Below are 19,290 nucleotides of genomic sequence, written 5' to 3'. Positions count from 1 at the left end.
TGACATGCCAATGATTCGCCAGAAAACCAATATGTTGTGTGGAAAAGATAAAAAATATGAGATACAAAGTGGACATTCTGCACAAATCAGGACAGCTGAGAGGTATGACCTGAAATCTATGTAATACTGACTCACGTCAGTCCTGGGATCATCCCAGTGATATGGCAGAAAGCCACAAATTTGATAAAGAAAACATCTGGACATCCTGGAAATATCTGGACAGCAGAGAGGTATGAATGTGAAGTATATGGTCCAAACACAGTACTGGCCAGTGTACCTACAGTGCAGAGTATTGTAATATCTCATTTTTGGTTTTGTGTACTGAAGCTGTGTAAATGATCTGTAACGAGGCATGGACTGCCATGTAAAATAAACACTCAGGGGAAGTGGGTGTATTTAATAGGGATACCCACATGGATTGTAGGAATGAACATAGAGAAAGTGACAGGTGAAACTACCTAATCTACAACAGAGAAGGGCATGTGAAAGGAAAATGGTTGTAGCAACAACACCAATCACATATCTATATGATACAGTATGGAATGTACAGTGAAAATGTGTTTTATGTGACTGCTACACAAGGTGACATAAAAATGGGGAAGATGTCTGTGTGAGATAAACATCCTTATAGGAATAATGCAGAGGACATTTATCAGGGATCTGACATACAGTTGGGGTAGGGTGCATATTGCGAAGCTGTGCAAACTGATATGGCTGAATATGAGTGGACACTTAGCAAAGGTCAACAGCAAGGTGGCCACAGGTAAAGGCTCATGGAAATCATTACAAAAACCACCACAATCATTTACAATATCAGAATAATACCACCAGTAATCACATGCCTCTGACATAACACATGTGATTTACAGTGATAATAGATGATACTGCACACACACACACACACACACACACACACACACACACACACACACACACACACACGCACACACACACACATACACACACAGACACACACACACACACACACACACACACACACACACACACACACACACACACACACACACACACACACACTAGAACAACTATTATGATACAGCCACACCATATGAGGGCTGTTGTTCTGTAGCCTTACAGGCAGCTGTGTGGACACAACATGTGTATGTCATCTGTGATGTCCATCACTTAGCTGCTGGGGAAAGGGCCTTGAAGACAGCCCTAATGTATAGACCTGATCACTGGACTTGCAATATAGGTCACAACACACATTTCAACTTAGTGAGATGCCATGTATGGACTACACTGGTCTACCCATTTGGTGATATAGCTGTTTATGGCCACATATGACAGTGTTGAGTGAATACCTGAGTGTGTATTTGTGTCAAATGCCTTCACCTGGTCAAGTTCCATAAGATGATACTCTTGTCATCTTGCATGCCCTCAATAACCTCTTTGAGGACATGTATCAGATGTAACATACATGATATAACATTAACAACTCACACAGGTCTGTTGTACACAGCCAGAATATGACTAGTGTACATGTAGAAGAGGTCCATGATCACATGATGGTCCACCTCACAGTCAAGAAGAGTAAGAATTGTACTCAATTAGTGATCTGATAAGGGTGGAGTACAGCAGAGGTATGACCACCCTGGTCTTGGATGTGATGCCCATATGAATGATGTATGCAGTGCAGAATAAGTGTGTCACCATTATGATCACATAGTGATGAAACTGTAGATTGCTATCAACATGTGTTCCTAAGTCTCACAACACTGTGTTCAAGATTAGAGGGTGCTATGTATATCATAATTAGCAGAAGTACTTTGTTGCCAAAGGGGACAATGAGTCATTATATGCTTTAAGGTTCAGTCATTGAGTTTGGCACCAATCATTTGTATTTGGCAGTCCCTTCCGTAATATGTTAATATCATTGGGGCCTCTATATTACTGCGTCCAGTTACCAGTCATCTGCAAACTTGGCAAACCACAGGCCATCTACCATTGTCTGTGCTTCAGGGAAGTAGTTTGCAAACAGCTGATGGGCCAGCACACATCCTTGTGAAAAAAAAAGCGAAGGGATCCTTTGCTTCTCCAGCAACTTATGTGTGGTGTGTGTGATTCTAGTTTTGACCAGATTAAAGGTATTAAGATGGAGTAGATAGGAAAGTGGTGAAATGGGTAGTAAACAGGTGGAAGAACAAAAGGAAAGCAGGACAGGAATATGCAGGAGGGAAGTAGGAAACAACCATAGCTATCAATTTCTTTAACAGTGTAAACTGAACATATGTGCAAAATATTAACTGAAATTGGACTGTCACCTCCAGAGACAGGTGTGACCACAACACAATCATATTGTATAGCCATTTGGACTGAATCAAGTGTGTCAAGAAGAGACATGTGCAAAATGGGATGGTGGGACAGGTGCCTATTTATTTTTTATTTCAGAGAGGGAGGAATGCTAGGGAAGGGATGTAGGTATTTCTGGGTCAGGTAAGTTGGGTAGGTGAGAAAGCAATTGCAGACAGACAAGACAAGCAAGACAAGAGACAGGGATGGTGATGGATACGAAAGGTTGAGTGACACCACGATTAGGGTGAGGGTGGGGACATCCTGCACCCATGGTCGTCAAGCTAGGTGACAGTAAGAATTGAGTCCTCAACCACTGGACTATCATCACTGTCACCTTACTCCACCACTGGCTGTAATGCATGATGTCTCCTTTTTCTCCTACTAGTACTACACAAAATGAGGGAGAGCAACTGTGTGGTGCACAACCCTGCACACAATCCTTGGAAACTCAGTGCAGGTAATAAAATCACTACTGCCGCCACTGCTCCCAAAGCTTACCACTGGACCAGCCTCCAGGGCAAGACTACCTGAGGGTGCAGGTAGTGCAGGGGCAGCAGAGCCAGTGTTGCCAGGTTGACTCCCAGACATGCTGGGCATTGGTGCTGGAGCCTGTGTAGGATGGCAGGTGGTTCCTGTGGGACAGGCCTACCCCACTGTGCTGTGGCGCATTTAGTGATGTGGTTCACATGGATGACATGGACACATTTTGATGACACATAATAAAATTAAAAAAAGAAAATAAAAAAATAAAATACAATAAAATAAAAAATATTGTTTATAATAAAAAATTAAACATAACAAAATAAAAAAATCGTAAAAGAAAATGACACAAAATACTCTTATAAATAATATCAAATAAAATAAAAATAAAAAAAAAGAGAGATAAGGGTTGGGATAAGAGAAAAAAGAGATAAGATTAGTACGTTCATATGTCACATGCACTGCATTAATGCAATTATTTGACTCTATTATCTTAACTTTTACATTTAAGAATACCACATCCTAACAGATGCACACTACACTACAGATTGCAACAAGTAATCTTTGACATGTGCATATATTGCACATATGCATGTTCCAATTATACAGATTACAGTTTACAGCAGGGTATTTGTGCCACTGCTATAGAGGTTTTAATTTAATTTAAATATTATTGAAGAGTTAACAGTATTGTATAGTTGGGAAGTGTGGTATTTAGGTTCATAGGTTCATAGGTAGGTACTAGGCTATCTGCCCGAAGGCATTTATAAGCCTAGCAGGAATGTGTTGGCTTTCGCCACCCCCTTAGATTAGTTCCCTGTGCCTTTGTCCAGCAGATCCACTGAATTGATCCCCGGGGTAAACTTTCTGTTTCCCATCCACTCGTCAAGGTTTCTTTTGAAGAGTGTTAGCGAGGAGTTCTGACTAATGTAGATTGGAATCTTATTACAAAGCATGGGAAGTCTATGGGACAGGAATCTATCCCTCCAGCACGTCCTATTTATTGTTGTGGTGATGTTTATATTTTATTTATTTATTTATTTTATTTTATTTTACATTTGTTGACCGGGAGGATCCGACTGGATAAATGTCCATTTTCAGCGGAGGCCTGGGGAGAAAAGCTCCAGAGTTAGTAGATATAACAAATCAAAAAGGTAATCATACTGCATACAGGGTTATTTCACATATACAGAGACAGGTACACATCATGACATTTTTAGAAAAAATACAATGTTATGGCTCCACATTTTGGAGATACTTAGGCACACAGAGAATGTAGTATCTGTAAATGGTAGCTGGGTATACCAGTTATAGTGCCAGTATTTTGTACCAGAAATTCTAAGAGTTAGGACAAGTTAGTATTTGGCGATTGGTGGAGGAAATGTTGGGGGAGCAGCAGGAGTAGAGGGTCAACCTGGGGGGAGGCATGGGCATTGCCTATTGGTAAATAGTTGTTCCTTTAGTAGATGTTTAAACTTATTAACAGAAATTGCTGAGGTAATATTGGGGGGCAGTGAGATCCAAATTCTACCTATGTAGTTAGGTAAAAGAGAGTCTCCTATTGAGTTGTTGGATTTGGTGATTTTGATTAAGGTCCTGTTACTAGAGCATAGTTGTCTTGGGTTTTCTTGTATTTTAAGTAAATTAGACAGCATTGGTATTCTCTCTGGATGTAGTAGGAGTTTTTTTAGCAAAGACTAGTTGGTGGAATGTGATGAGATGTTGAAATTCCAACCATTTGAGTTAGTATAGTAAGTGGCAATGATGGGAACGATAAGGGGTGTTTGTGGCAAATCTGGCTATTTGATTATAACATGTGTCTAGTTTTGTGATTTCTGTTTTGGATAGGTTGGTGAAGATGGGGGCAGCATACAGGAGCGTGAATACTAGCATAGTTTGTGCCATGGTGGTTTTGGTCTGCTGATTTAGGTATGTTTTATTTTTGTACAGGCTGCCTAGTTTTTTGTGTATGTTTTTGATGGTTAGATTTATGTGCAAGTCAAACCTCAGTTTGTTGTCAATTGTGACACCTAGTAATTTTGTGTGGGAATCTGGAGAGATAATGGTACCATCACTAGAAGTAATATTGAAAGAGTTAGTGTCTATGTTGGATTTATTTGTTTTAAAGATTAGTAGTTTGGTCTTTTTTGGGTAACAAGTTTTTACTGAGAAACCAAGCTTCAGTGTTACTGAAGACCTGTTGGGATGCAGAAAGGAGTGTGTGGGGGTTGGTGGCTGAACAGACTAAAGTTGAGTCATCAGCATATTGTATGACTGTTGCATCTTGGGTGATCTTATTTAGATCATTGATGAATATTGAAAATAATAGAGTGCCTAAGATTGATCTTTGTGGGACTCCAGTAGTAATAGGGAGCAGTATGGAAAGTTTGTAATCCCATCTGACTGCTTGCTGTCTACCTATTAGGTAGTTTTGAAACCACACAAGTGAGTTAGTGGCTAGTCCAAGGTCAGAGAGGGACTCAAGACATTTGGGATGGTTGACCATGTCAAATGCTTTTGATAGGTCAAGAAATATGGCTGATGACAGTTTCCCCAGGTTACGGTTCTGGTTTATTGGGTTGGTGAAAAAGAGGATGGCAGTTGTCATTATTATGGGCTGGTCTAAATCCATGTTGGGAAGGTGTGAGAAGTTGTTTTATTAGTAGGTATCGCATAAGTTGGTGGTGAATGCATTTTTCTAGTAATTTGGCAAGTGGGAATAATATGGCAATGGGGCGATAGTTGGTCAGGTCTGTACAAGTTCCACCTTTGTGTAGTGGGGTGACATATGCTATTTTCCAGATTGTTAGTATTTTGCTTTCTTTAATTGATCTATTCAGGAGGATTGATATTGGCTAGGCTAATTCATTGGCAGCTATTTGCAGGTATTCGGCTGGAATATTGTCGGCAGCTAGGCTAGTTGGCTTGAGGTTACCTAGTATTCTTTTTATATAATCTGTGGGAATAGGTTCAAATTTGAAGGTGGTATTGGTAGCTGATTGCTAGTAGTAGGTGTTGTGGGTTGTTGGTGAACCAATTTTGAAATGGTTTCTATGAAAAATCTGTTAAAGGCATCTGGAATTTCAGTGCTATCCTTTACAATGGTTGGTGTTGGTGTACTTGGTTTGCCGGGGAGGAGTAGTGTCGTTATTCCTGCCCAGAGTTTTTGAGGGTTGTTTTGGTGTCTGCCTTGCAAATTTAGGAAGTAATGCCTTTTGTCTAATAGGATTTGTTTTTTTGTTTCGTTTCTGAGTTTTTCAAATTCATCAACTCAAAAGCCCTGAATCAGCTGGTAAACTCCCCTACCAGAGGTGAAAATATATTGAACCTGGTCATCACCAACATGGGCGACAGGTATTCCACACTGGAGGTCAACCCGTCCCTGGTTAGATCAGACCATAAACTAATCACTCTGGATGTCCACACCCCACCACCACCCCCAACTAAGGAAACCACAGTAAAAAACTTTTCTAAAGCAAACTTCACCTTACTTAAGACAGAGGTGGTAAGTTTCACAGCCCCCACGCTAAAGGATAATGCTGCCCAATATTCAGAAACCTTTACAAATGCACTCTATGAGCACTTACAAGGATGCATGGATCGTGCCATCCCTAGCAAAACCAAGACTCACTCCTCTAAGAGAAGGAAACCAGTTTGGTGGACCCCTGCAATAAACAGGCTATACAATAGAAGGAGGAAACAAGTTCAGAAAAAAAGCAAATCCCAAGAAGGAAAGACATTCCTGATCAGTATCAGTAAGAAACTAAGGTCCCTCATGAAATCATCCAAGGCTAACTTCGAAAGAAAAATAGCCAAGGATTCAAAAGATAACCACAAAGCCTTCTTTAGCTATGTTAAGAATCTAAGTGGCAACTCGCAGATATAGACTGAACTAGTGCAAAATAGCACAAAATATACTGGACCTACTGATATTGCCAACATCCTGGCAGATAGATTCAGTGGAAGCTTCATCCCCCTCTCACCTCCAGAAGAGCCCACAACAATACCGGAAAAGTGTAGTGTTCCAAAAATCACAGATGCACAGGTGAAAACAACCCTTTCAAAAGTCAAAAACACAGCGTCAATGGGACCAGATGGTGTCCCAGGCTGCATCTTGCACAAATTACAGAACGAACTAACCCCCCACCAAAACACACTGTTCAACCTCAGCCTCTCCACAGGCTACATGCCCATAGAATGGCGCACAGCAATGGTTATTCCTCTCCACAAAGGAGGTGCCACAACTGACCCTGGTAACTATCACCCCATAAGCCTGACTAGCCTGGTCTGCAAGGCTATGGACCACATCATCATGGAACTCATTAAAAAAGACATTGGGAACCTCCAAACATTTGACCTGACCCAGTTTGGCTTTGTTAAGGGCAGATCATGCCTACTTAACCTGGTTGACTTCTTTGAGACAGTCACCAAGGCCATCAACAAGGGAAAGGTGGTTCACACAGCCTACCTTGACCTCGCCAAGGCTTTCAACACCATTCCCCACTTGGGTATTACAGAAAATCTCACCAGCCTGAACATAAACCCCTACGTCATGAGATGGGTTGCCAACTGGCTTAGAGACAGAACTCACACAGTAAGAATAGTGGTCTCCAGGTCCGACTCTAAACCAGTCACAAGTGGTGTCCCACAAGGCTCGGGCCTGGGACCCCTACTGTTCAGCATATACTTCTCAGAAGTACAGGCAAACACGAGGACTATGGCTAACCAAGTTCGCTGATGACTGCAAACTGGGAGCCATAATTGACTCTCCGGCTGACACGGACATCTTCCAAAAGGGCCTTACTGAGATGGACACCTGGTGTCAAAGTCATGGCCTCAAGCTAAATGCCAGAAAATGCATAGTCATCCCATTTGGGAAAAAGAAAACACCCACGAATTACCACATAGGTGGCAGCCCCCTTAATACAGAAGAGGTAATAAGAGATCTGGGGATCCAGGTAGATAGTAATCTCTCCTTTGACAATCATATTGCCAAAGTAGTTAGGAAATCCTTCTATGGGGCCCATCTAATTATTAAGGGGTTTGCATCTAGAAATAAAGAGATTATAGTGCTACTCTACTCGTCACTCATTAGACCCATCATAGAGTAGAATGCTCCATTTGGGATGTACCTCACAAGACACTTCCAACAGCTGGAAAGACCACAAAGTACCTCACCAAGAAGATTACTGGCCTCAAACATATGTCCTATGTAACCCGACTGAAAAACTCTGCTGTACTCAGTGGCATATCATTTACTCAGAGGTGATCTCTGCCTGACTTACAAAGCCATGTCCAACTCAGAATTGATGGACATGCTCCACCTAAAGAAATCCAAGTCGCTGCGAGCCATGCGCTTTAGTGAGCTAAACCTCGACACAATAATAAATAGAACATGCTGGAGGGATAGATTCCTGTCACAGAGACTTCCCATGCTTTGGAACAAAATTCCATATTACATCAGGCAGAGCCCCTCACTAACACTCTTCATGAGAAACCTTGACAAGTGGATGGATAACAGAAAATAACCTCTGGGATCACTTCATTGGCTCTGCTTGACAGAGGATCAGTTAATTAATCAATGGGGCGGCGAAAGCCGACACACTCTGGCTAGGCTTATAAATGCCCTCGGGCAGATAGCCTAGTACCTACCTATGAACTTATGAACCTATGAATTCTTGTTTGATTGCTATGGTTTTATTGGCTCTCCATTGATGCCAGGCTCTATTTCTTTGGGATATCATGGTTCTAGTGGTCCTAGTAATCCAGGGAGCAATTTTAACTTTTTTTTGCTTATGGTTATATCCCTAGAGCATGTGGCTCAAGGGGATAAGGTTTTCTTTAGGTGGAGCATGTCCATCAATTCTGGGTTGGACATGGCCTTGTATGTTAAGCAGAGATCAACTCTGAGTAGGCGGTATGCAACCAAGTACTTCTGTGGTCTTTCCAGCTGTTGCAGGTGTCTTGTAAGATACATCCCAAATGGGGCATTGTACTCTATGATGTGTCTGATGAGTGATGAGTAGAGGGGCACAATGACCTTTTTTGATCTGGATGCAAACCCTTTTGTGATTAGTTGGGCCATGTAGAAGGATTTTCTAACCACTTTGGCAATGTGATTATCAAAGGTGAGATTACTATCTACTTGGGTCCCTAGATCCCTTATTACGTCTTCCATATTTAGGGGACTACCACCTATGTGGTAGTTTGTGGGTACTTTGTTTTTATACAACCTCTGACTAAAGTCTAAATATTGTACTCTTGGTTTGTGCTACAGACTAATGCATGCTTGCTTGCTTTTACAGTTGAAATATGTATGCTCAATTTGATAGAACTCTATAAAATACCAAAAAAGCTGTCTTTAACTTTTACTGCTACAATAACAGTACTCTTTTGCTGCAATCATACCACATGCTTCCTTCATCCTTGTTAATCCAGCCCCATGGATTTAGACATTGCACTCATGGTCACTGGCAGCTGTAGAAAAAAGTGACCAGAACAGAAGACCATTATGAATACCAGTCTTTCCTATATTCAGCTTTCTAAGTCTTACAAGTACTCTCTGTTGATGATACATACACAAGTGTGGGATGTCCTCAGTCCTAAATTCCTCAGTCCAATGGTTGAGTGCATCTCTTTCCTTCCTCCATAATTCATTATATTGATGTGTATATTGCTCTCCAGTGTGTGGAATACTGATGGCACTGGATAGAGCCCAGGCTAAACTATCCCAAACCTCAGACTTACACTGCGAGCCAGAACAGTCCCACTGCAGAAGTCTGTCACTCTGATTCTTAGCTAGGAGCCCAATAAAAATCATGGACTCCTGGACACCCCACCTCTGTGCCCTAAACCCAGCACCTTCCCTACAAACTCCTGCCATGTCAGCCATGGATCTAGAGCAATAGAAATTGATGCTTTTCTTCCATTTCCAGTTATTGTGTTAACGGGAGTGGACACACAGAAACTGTTGTGTTCCACTTAAAATTGCGCAAACACTTTGCTCAGCAGTGCATAGCTTCTAAGCAGTGCATTTGCATGATGGTAAGCAGAGAGCTGCAGTGAGGCATTACATAATTGCAATTAAAATTCCAAGGTTATTAGATGTACAGGCAGTTGTGTATGTGCGTTAGGCAAATTTGAAGGCCATGCCAGTCCATACAACAGAATTATACTTACAGGAATATAGTACACAGTAGACCCACAGTCATACATCTGATAATAAATGTGATAATAACTAGATAAATAGTTAAATAACTGACACAATACTACTGCTTCAGCCCTCATACATATAATTAATAACAGCTCCACTAACTGAAGGGTAATAAGTGAAAATTACTATAACGGGAAGTGGAACAACAGTAAAAGTGTTTGGAGATCATGTATTAGAACTGAGGACCATGTATATGGCATCCCTTCTCTTACACCTGTTTCCACAAGAAGGTGTAAATAACATTTGTCTGTTTTGCAGTTCATTACTGTAAACTGCAATGTTACAACAGTAAAACAAAGGTTGCACACACTGTACTAGACCCAGGACCATCTGTACTCCAGCCCTTCACTTACACCTACTACAACAGGAGTTACTTAACATTCCCTATTTTACTAATTATTCTTAAGGTCTCACTGTTAACCACCATGCAATGCCTCTTAGTGGGTTTGCATGATGACCACCAGTATTAATTGAATGCATTTGGTTTCTATTTTTGGCTGTCTGGGTCCTATCTGCTTCCTGGGAGGTCCAGTTGTCCAGTTTGTGCACTGTTACACTTCATGCAAATGAAATACACACAGCCAAAACCAGCATTCATTTCCTCCATTCTACTGATTTTGCTACCTGATGCAGTGTACAAATACTGCCTCCCCCCAAAAAAATTGACAAAGACAGAATAGGAGAAAAAGAAAAAAAAGGGGGGGGGGCAAGTAGTTGAAATGATTAAAAAGAAAATGATGGTTCACATCAGATGTCTACATAAATCTGCATCTGAACTCTCACTCCAATGCATCTTCGGAACACAGGGTGTGTGCCTTATCCCTCTTTGCCATACAAAAAGCTTTGCAGCAAAGAACTGATCTCAGTCTGCACACAGCCAACTGCAACAGCTTCTGCAGTGATATCAAACCATACAACTGCTATTTGTACATTAATTTTTTTTATGTAGTGCACCTAGTGATCACACAACCTGTCATGATTATTGCTTGAAAATATATAGCTCTTTCTTACATTTCTATGTTTGTTGCTCATCCTTCAGTTATCTGCCCATTAATGTGAGACATACAGTGTATATGCCATTCTATATCATTTCCCTTAAAATGTATGTGGATATTAAGTGGAAATAATTTCATATGCAGTTGCCAACAAATGAAGGCCAGGTTAGACATTAATGAACACCCTGTGAATTGCATGCTGCTTACTTACATTTCCAACCTTACATCAAACACTTTATAGATTTGCCCTGACACACCCAGTGGATGAAAGGCAGCCTGCTGTGTTGTTGTGTTTACCTTCTCCCATTTACTAATTATTCACAGTTACAAGGAAGCCACGTCAAGTAGTAGACCCGAAACAAGCGGTGTACCCCAGGGATTGGTCTTGGGGCCTCTGCTGTTTGGGATATACTTTTCAAAGATGCAGGCCAAATCTAGTGGGCTATGGCTGACCAAGTTTGCAGATGACTAGTGATGTGGACATCCTCCAAGAGGGTCTCACCCAAACAAATGACTGGTACCAGAAACATGGCCTCAAACTGAATGTCAAAAAATGCATACTTATCCCTTTTGGGGAGAATGACATCCCCACAAATTATCACATTGATAATAAGGCAATAAGCACTCAGTCAGTCGTGGGGGACTTGGGAACCCAGGTTGATAGCAAACTGACTTTTGACCACCATATTGCCTCCATTGTACAGAAAGCTTTCTACATGGCCCACCTCATTAGTAAAAGTATCTCATCCAGGGACAAGGTGGTCATAACATCCTTATATTCTTCCCTTATAAGACTGATTATTGAATACGATGCACCTTTTGGCATGTACCTCACAAAGCACATGCAGCAGCTGAAGAGACCACAGAGATTCCTCACCCAGAGAATCCAGGGCCTTGAACATCTACCATACACAGGCTAAAAGCCCTGTCCCTCTACTCAGTCTCCTACAGACTCCTCTGAGGTGACCACTGTCTGACATACAGAGCAATCTCAGACCCCACCCTGATGGTACTGCTGCACATCCGAAAGTCATATTCCACTTGAGTAATCCACACAATAAACCTCAAACCTGGCGTGTGACATCAATAGGACTTGTTGGCGGGATAGATTTGTGTCCCAGAGACTCCCCCTTTTGTGGAATAGATTCTCTCTCCACATAAAGCAGAGTACCTCATTAAACCTTTTTAAGCGCAACCTGGATAACTGGATGGGTAACAGAAAATACACCCCTGGGATTCCACCTATGTCCCTGCTGGACAATGACATAGGGTGCTGACTTGTTGGAACATGGGCTAAATTCTTGGCTAGGCTTGTAATGGCCTCAGGGCCAATAGCCTAGTAACTTCCTATGATCCTATTATACTATACAATCTATTAAGCACAAACAATGAGGGAGTGCCTGCACTATGTTTACATCTTATACATGGATCCATTTATTTAGGATTCAGCAATTCTAATGAGTTCACACTTCATTTGCATCTTCACCATGCTAACAGCCCTGAATCTACACCATATAAAAAGGCAACTGTGTAGCTATGCAAACTGATGGTAAGAGGGCTTGTTTATGTTTGGAAGACTGCACATATGCTATTTCTTCAGGACATGTCTGTAAAAAGGAGTACTGAACTTCAAAAGTATGCTTCCATTTTGGCAGCTACATACTGCATATGCTGCAATATATTATATTATATAAAATCTGAAGCAAAGGCTTTTACACTTTTATCTGTATGCATTACTTAGAAGTGCACTGATGGCATGGTCATGTTTGTCAAGTCATTTCAGAAGTATAAATACACAGCACAACAGCAGAAAGATACACCAGATAAACAGCTTGCTCCACATGACAACCAACATGAAAAGCATAAAATGGAGCAGAATAAAATGATGGCTAGCAGTTATAAAAGTAAAATGTCTTTAATGGAATCCAAACATAAGCACTTTCACAGTTACACAGACTGGTTCTTCAGGCAATACTATTAGTCAAAGACTTTCATCCCTTAAATACAGTGCTTAACATTCAAATGCACTACCTTCCTAATTGCTTATTGCACATTTAAATGAACACCATCATTGCTACTGCAAAAACAGCTAGTACTAAATACATATACTAATACTAGTTACATTCAGTGCTATATAATAAAATATGTAGCTATAACCACATTACCTATTTAGTATTTGCATCTGTACAATATATAAATTACATATAAACAACCTATGAAAAATATATATATATTTTTTTTTTTGTAAAAAAACATGTTACCCTGCTACCCCACCAGTATACACACATTTTTTAACATCCTATTAAAACTATGTTATCTATGTAGTGGTCTAGCTTTCAGTATGAGTTTGATAAGGACTTTGTAATTCAAACCACTGCCACTATCAGCTCTTAATTTAATAATCCAGTGGGTTTCATTTGTTTCTGTCCTATTTTTGACATCGCCATGTCTCCCATCCAGTCTAGTTTTTTCCATAACTAGGAAGTGAAATTTATGTGTGTTATGTGTGTTCCCTTTGTGAATGACATGTTTAGCTAAGGCATTAGTGGTGGTTCTAGTACTGATATTTTATATATATATATATATATATATATATATATATATACATATATATATATATATATATATATGGTTCTAGGACGTAACATCGAGAAGACCGACACGACTTCACCTGAACACCGACACAGAAATAATCGAAACTACAAATCACGGACATTTAACAGGTAAGGGGTTTAAATTTCGCTAGACAAGCCTACCATGTTTCAATAAGTGTGGCAGTGTTATGCATGTGTTAAATTTAAACCCCTTACCTGAAACATGGTAGGCTTGATTAGCGAAATTTAAACCCCTTACCTGTTAAATGTCCGTGATTTGTAGTTTCGATTATATCTGTGTCGGTGTTTTCGCGTCGGTGAAGTTGGTGTCGGTCTTCTCGTTGTCGATGTTATGTCCTAGAACTATATATATATATATATATATATATATATATATATATATATATATATATATTCCCTTATCCTATTGCATGTTCTCTGATCAGTTTTGCCCACATAGAATGAGCCACAGCTTATGCAGTGGGCTAAATAGATTACATTTGCTGTGTCACAAATGGCTGAAACATTAAATCTGAATATCCTATCAAAATCTGGATGATGTAACTGTCCTGTTGGATGTATATATTCACAAATGTTGCACCTATTACAGGGACTAACTTAGTGTTTCCCGGAGTATTCCTACCACTGAATAACATAGCCTTCTCTTCAGTGATTTCATATTTTTATATGTAAAACTCAGATTACTGCCAATGATACCTAGTATCTTTTCATCAGCTGCTAGAATAGGCCAAAACGTGTTATACATATTAGTGGCTGTTCTTACTTGAGAAATAAACAGGTAATCTCACAATGTTGTGCTTATTATTACCCCGCATTTGAGCTTCCATCCCTTCAGTTACATCAGAGAAATAGGGATGTGCCTTCTCTGTTCTTTTTTCTTTGACCTCCTGAATAATACTCCTGCTTTTGTGTGTGCTATATCCCCTGCTTAAAAATCTATGCTCAAATTATTCTATTTCTGTCACAAAAGCTTCATGTTTTTTACATAACCTAGAAATTCTCTTAGCATGTCCCCTTACTATATTATCAAATACATGTGGGAATGCATACTACAATGTAGTAGATTATTTCTGTGACAAGTTTTCATATGTACTTTGGTGCTAACATCACCTATTCAAGACTTGGACACACTTATGTCCAAATAGGATATCTTCTCATACGAATATTCCATGGTAAAATTCAAAAAGGATGTAACAGCATTAATATAAAAAAATGAAAGCCTCAAACTGTTCTTCTGTGCCTCACCATATTAAAAAAGTTAATCTACAAACCATCGATAGAAGCATACTTGTTCCCTGTATGGTTCCTCCATTATGGCTCCTTGCTGCTAAGTGGCCATCACCAGCTTGGCATAGCTATTTGCACAAAATGTGCCCATGGATATGCCATCCACTTGTAAATAGATGTCTTTTTCAAACATCAATATATTGTTCTCCATAAATGTCTCCATAAGGAGGCATAATAAATCTATATACTTGGTATCATACTTGCTATGCTTAACCAAGTATTGCGGTAGCATCATTATTCCACTTTCATTAGGTATTTTTGTAAATAACGGCTGAACATCTAGAGTTACCAGAATGAGGTCAACCATGCTAGCTTGGTCCCTAAAGAAAGCATAAAATTCTCTCTGAAAATATTTTGATTCACGTAAAATTACAGAACTACATTCTAATAATGGTTTTAAGAAAATAGAATTTGACTCTGTGCACCAATTTCTTCCCAAAACTGTCGGCCTTAAACAAAGGCTAGTGGGGTGCTTATGTATTTTGGGTATACCCTGTATGATTGGAATAAGAGGTTCCTCTATTTTAAAATACTTATATAGGGAATACTCAATAGCTCTAGATAGTAAACTCTCTTCTAATACATTATTCACTCTATTTATTATACTATCCACTTCCCTTTGTGTAATCAGTTTATAAGCTCCATCCTCCATGAACATTCTTCTCATACTGGTAACATAATGTTGGTAATCCATTACTACTACAGGACCACCCTTATCTGTTGGGCGTATAACAATGGTATTATCTGTTTGTAAATTAACAAGTGACTTATACTCAAACTTAGATTATTGTATGTCATATGTACATTCCTTGGATTACAGTTTTTATACAACTCTTTTATGCACAGTTTTTCAAAAACTTCCAGCACTGGATGATTTACTGGAATGTAAGTGCTAGGTTTGCTAAACTGAAATGGCATTTCATCAAATTTAACATTTGCAAAATTCATCTTTAACATTACATTCATTATAAAGCATTTTAAGCCCAAAATAAAGTCTGTTACTGTTGCTTTCTGAGAAGGAATAAAAGAAAGGCCCTTTTCAAGTACTGCTTTTTCAGTCTCCATTAACACTCTGTTAGAAATGTTCCAAATCAACGATTGTCCTTGAGTATCCACATTTTCTTTATAGTTGGTGTGTACTGTTGATTAATTTCCTGTTTCATCTTGACCCTTCTTTTGCTCTGACTCCTGGGATGATGGAATGAAACATGCTCCCCTTTTCCTTGGACATAGGCAGAGGGAATGGATGAAATCACTAAGGGCTTTTCATCCAGAAAAAAGGAGGTCATTGTCCCACTGTACTCATCCCTCATTAGACCCATTATAGAATACAATGCTCCATTTGGTATGTACCTCGCAAGACATCTGCAGCAACTGGAAAGGTCGCAGAAATACCTTACTAAAAGAATCACAGGCCTAAAGGAGATGTTCTATGCTGACCGCCTTAAAAAACTCCAGCTATACTTTGTCGCATATCGTCTACTCTGAGGCGATCTCTGCTTAACATACAAGGCCAAGTCAAACACAGAGCTGTTGGACATGCTGCACTTAAAGAAATCCCAATCCTTCAGAGCCACACGCTCCAGGGATCTAAACCTTGTCATCGCAATGAACAAAACATGCTGGAGGGATAGGTTCCTGACCCAGAGACTCCCCAGACTCTGGAATAGACTGCCCATACATGTCAAGCAGAGTGCCTCCTTTGCCCTCTTCAAAAGGAACCTTGATGATTGGATGGGAGAAAGGAAATTCACCCTGGGGATCATGTCAGTCACCCTGCTAGATAGGGGTCCAGGGAAGTAAATAGTGTGGAAAGAAATAGCCAGGGAATTGTTATTGCTAGGCTTGTATAGGCCCTAGGGCCAATAACCTAGTACCAACCTATGAACCTATAAGCCTGCTGCTGTTTACCATTATTCATGTTGTTGGAGTTCCACCTACTGGTCGTAGCTTCAATTGCAGTCATCAACTGCATATGTTCACCGAGTTCAGCCTGTTGCCTGTGGTTTGCACTGGGTCTTTCCTTCTAGCCCCTTGCTGTTGTATTGAATTAACAACCTCCATGCTGGAAGAATCTAGTAATGGTGCATGCACTGTTTGGTTAGATGCAGAGACAGTAGCAGTTCTATATTCAAATTGTCTTGTGTTAATGCAGGCACCACACTATTGGAACAGGAAGCATCCTGTGTTGCAGATATCTTTCCATACGGTACTCTGCTGTTCTCTGTTTTATCAACTCTCAGCCATGTAAACACATAGCCATTTTTAAAATAATTTCTGTCTCGCTTGATTTTCTTGATTTTGATCTGCAGCTGTTTCCTCTCAAACATACTGAGTGAGTCTAATACAGCACCAAGCTTCACATCCACTTGCTCCATAGGAAATTCACTATGCAGCTCATTTTGGAGAGAGGTAGCCTTTTGAAACAGTGACTCCTCCTCTGGTCTAAAAAATTAATTATAAGACTCATATAGTTAAAACCCAACTCTAAGTTCATTTTTTGCCACCTCGTTAATAGTTCTGCATATTTGTCTCCATATGTTGTCATTTTAAAAATGAGGAGACCTCTAGGAACTATTTGTAGCTTCAGGTTTGCCTCCATATGATATCTTTGCAGTTGCAGCCATTTTAACTTCAATAACATATTCTCAAGCTGCAGTATTATATTGTTTAGAGAGGCTGTATCAACAGATGCCTCTGTAGTTTGATTACTCAATGAAACAATTTCCCCATTTAAAAGAGGGTTGCAGTCATCTCTTAAACTTTTAAGAAATCTTTCAACACAGGCATTATCTACTTCCTTGCTGGTCTCTGGTCTCGGTATATAATCAAGTTCCACATCAGGCACTCCCCCTTCGGCCATTGCTCTGGGTTCTTGTGTAAAAAAAAAAATAAATAAATCCACAGCACAACAACACAAAGATGCACCAGATAAACAGCTTTCTCCACAGGATAACCAACAGGAAAAGCATAAAATGGAGCAGAATAAAACGATGGCTAGCAGTTATAAAAGTAAAATGTCTTTAGTGGAATCCCAATGTAAGTGCTTTCACAGTTACACAGATTGCTTCTTCAGATGATACTATTAGTTAAAGACCTAATATAAGTAATAATATTGACTGATAGCATCGTCTGAAGAAGCAGTCTGTGTAACTGTGAAAGCGCTTATGTTTGGATTCCATTAACAACGTTTTGCTTTTATAACTGCTGGCCATCATTTTATTCTGCTCCATTTCAGAGGTTTACATGATTACCAATACATGAAAATGGAATGCTGTGTGATAAATATGTACAAATGTTTCAGATACAGTTCCTTTGATAGCACTTTTAGTATTTTAAAGATGGTTTGTTTGCAAAATGTGTAATTTTCCTGTTTTTTTTTTTTTAGGGAGAACAAAGGTGACTTATTGTTATTGCACAAACAAGGGTAGACTATTCTTTTGGCGGGGAGCAAAGATGAGTCCCTGTTATGGCACAACTGGTCTTTTGGGGAGGAGCAAAAATGAGTTACTGTTATGGTACAAACAAGGATAGATTGTTCTTTTGTGGGGGGGACAAAGGCAAGTTACTATTATGGTACAAACAAGGGTACACTGTTCTTTTGGGGGAGCAAAGGTGAGTTAATGTTATGGCACAAACAAGGATATGTTGCTCTTGTTACATTCCTTGTTTTGCATCCTGCCTGTTGTCCATATGTCACACCTCTACACTGTTTTATGCTTCTCCAGTGAATAATACTGACTGGCTACCTTTTCTGTTTTAGCTGGTAACAGTTATTCTGTAATTATGTGATACTTATATGTATTGTCTTTTAGGACACCTAGGAGTATGCCACCCAGGTGTGTCAATCCTCAGAGACTCCCCCTTCACCAATGCTGAGGACCAGGTTATATTGGATGCTTTTAGGCAACATGGTGCTTTTCTCCTGGAAAGGAGACAGGGAGATATGGCACTTAGGAGGCAAATATGGCACCAGATAGTGAATGCCGTGGGTGGCCATGGCAGGACATATGAGCAGGTGTGCCACAGGGCCACTGACATGATCACATCTAAATGAAGGAGAGCACCTGCAGTGGGCCATGCCCAGAAGGTTACTGGGGTATAGCCTTCTGGGGAACCAACACTAACTCCCAATGAAGAGTTACTGGGCAATATCAGGGATCCAGACAGCTCCCAGGCGAGTGCAGTACAGCATGTGCTGAATGTCTGAGTACTAGTGTCAGAGATTCTGATGAAGTCAGTTTACCTGGTGAAAGCGCTCAGTCGGTGTGCTTCTTTGTGGAATAAATAATCTGTACAAAATATCTGCATCAAGTTCCTGGTCTGTGCCTTATTGTCTTTTCCATCTACACAGTGGTCGACGATATTTCTTTTATTGAAGTGG

The sequence above is a fragment of the Protopterus annectens genome, chromosome 5.part0 (genome assembly GCF_019279795.1).
Source record: "Protopterus annectens isolate FY-2018-M chromosome 5.part0, PAN1.0, whole genome shotgun sequence".
Taxonomy (NCBI): domain Eukaryota; kingdom Metazoa; phylum Chordata; order Ceratodontiformes; family Protopteridae; genus Protopterus; species Protopterus annectens.
This window is presented reverse-complemented; position numbering follows the sequence as displayed.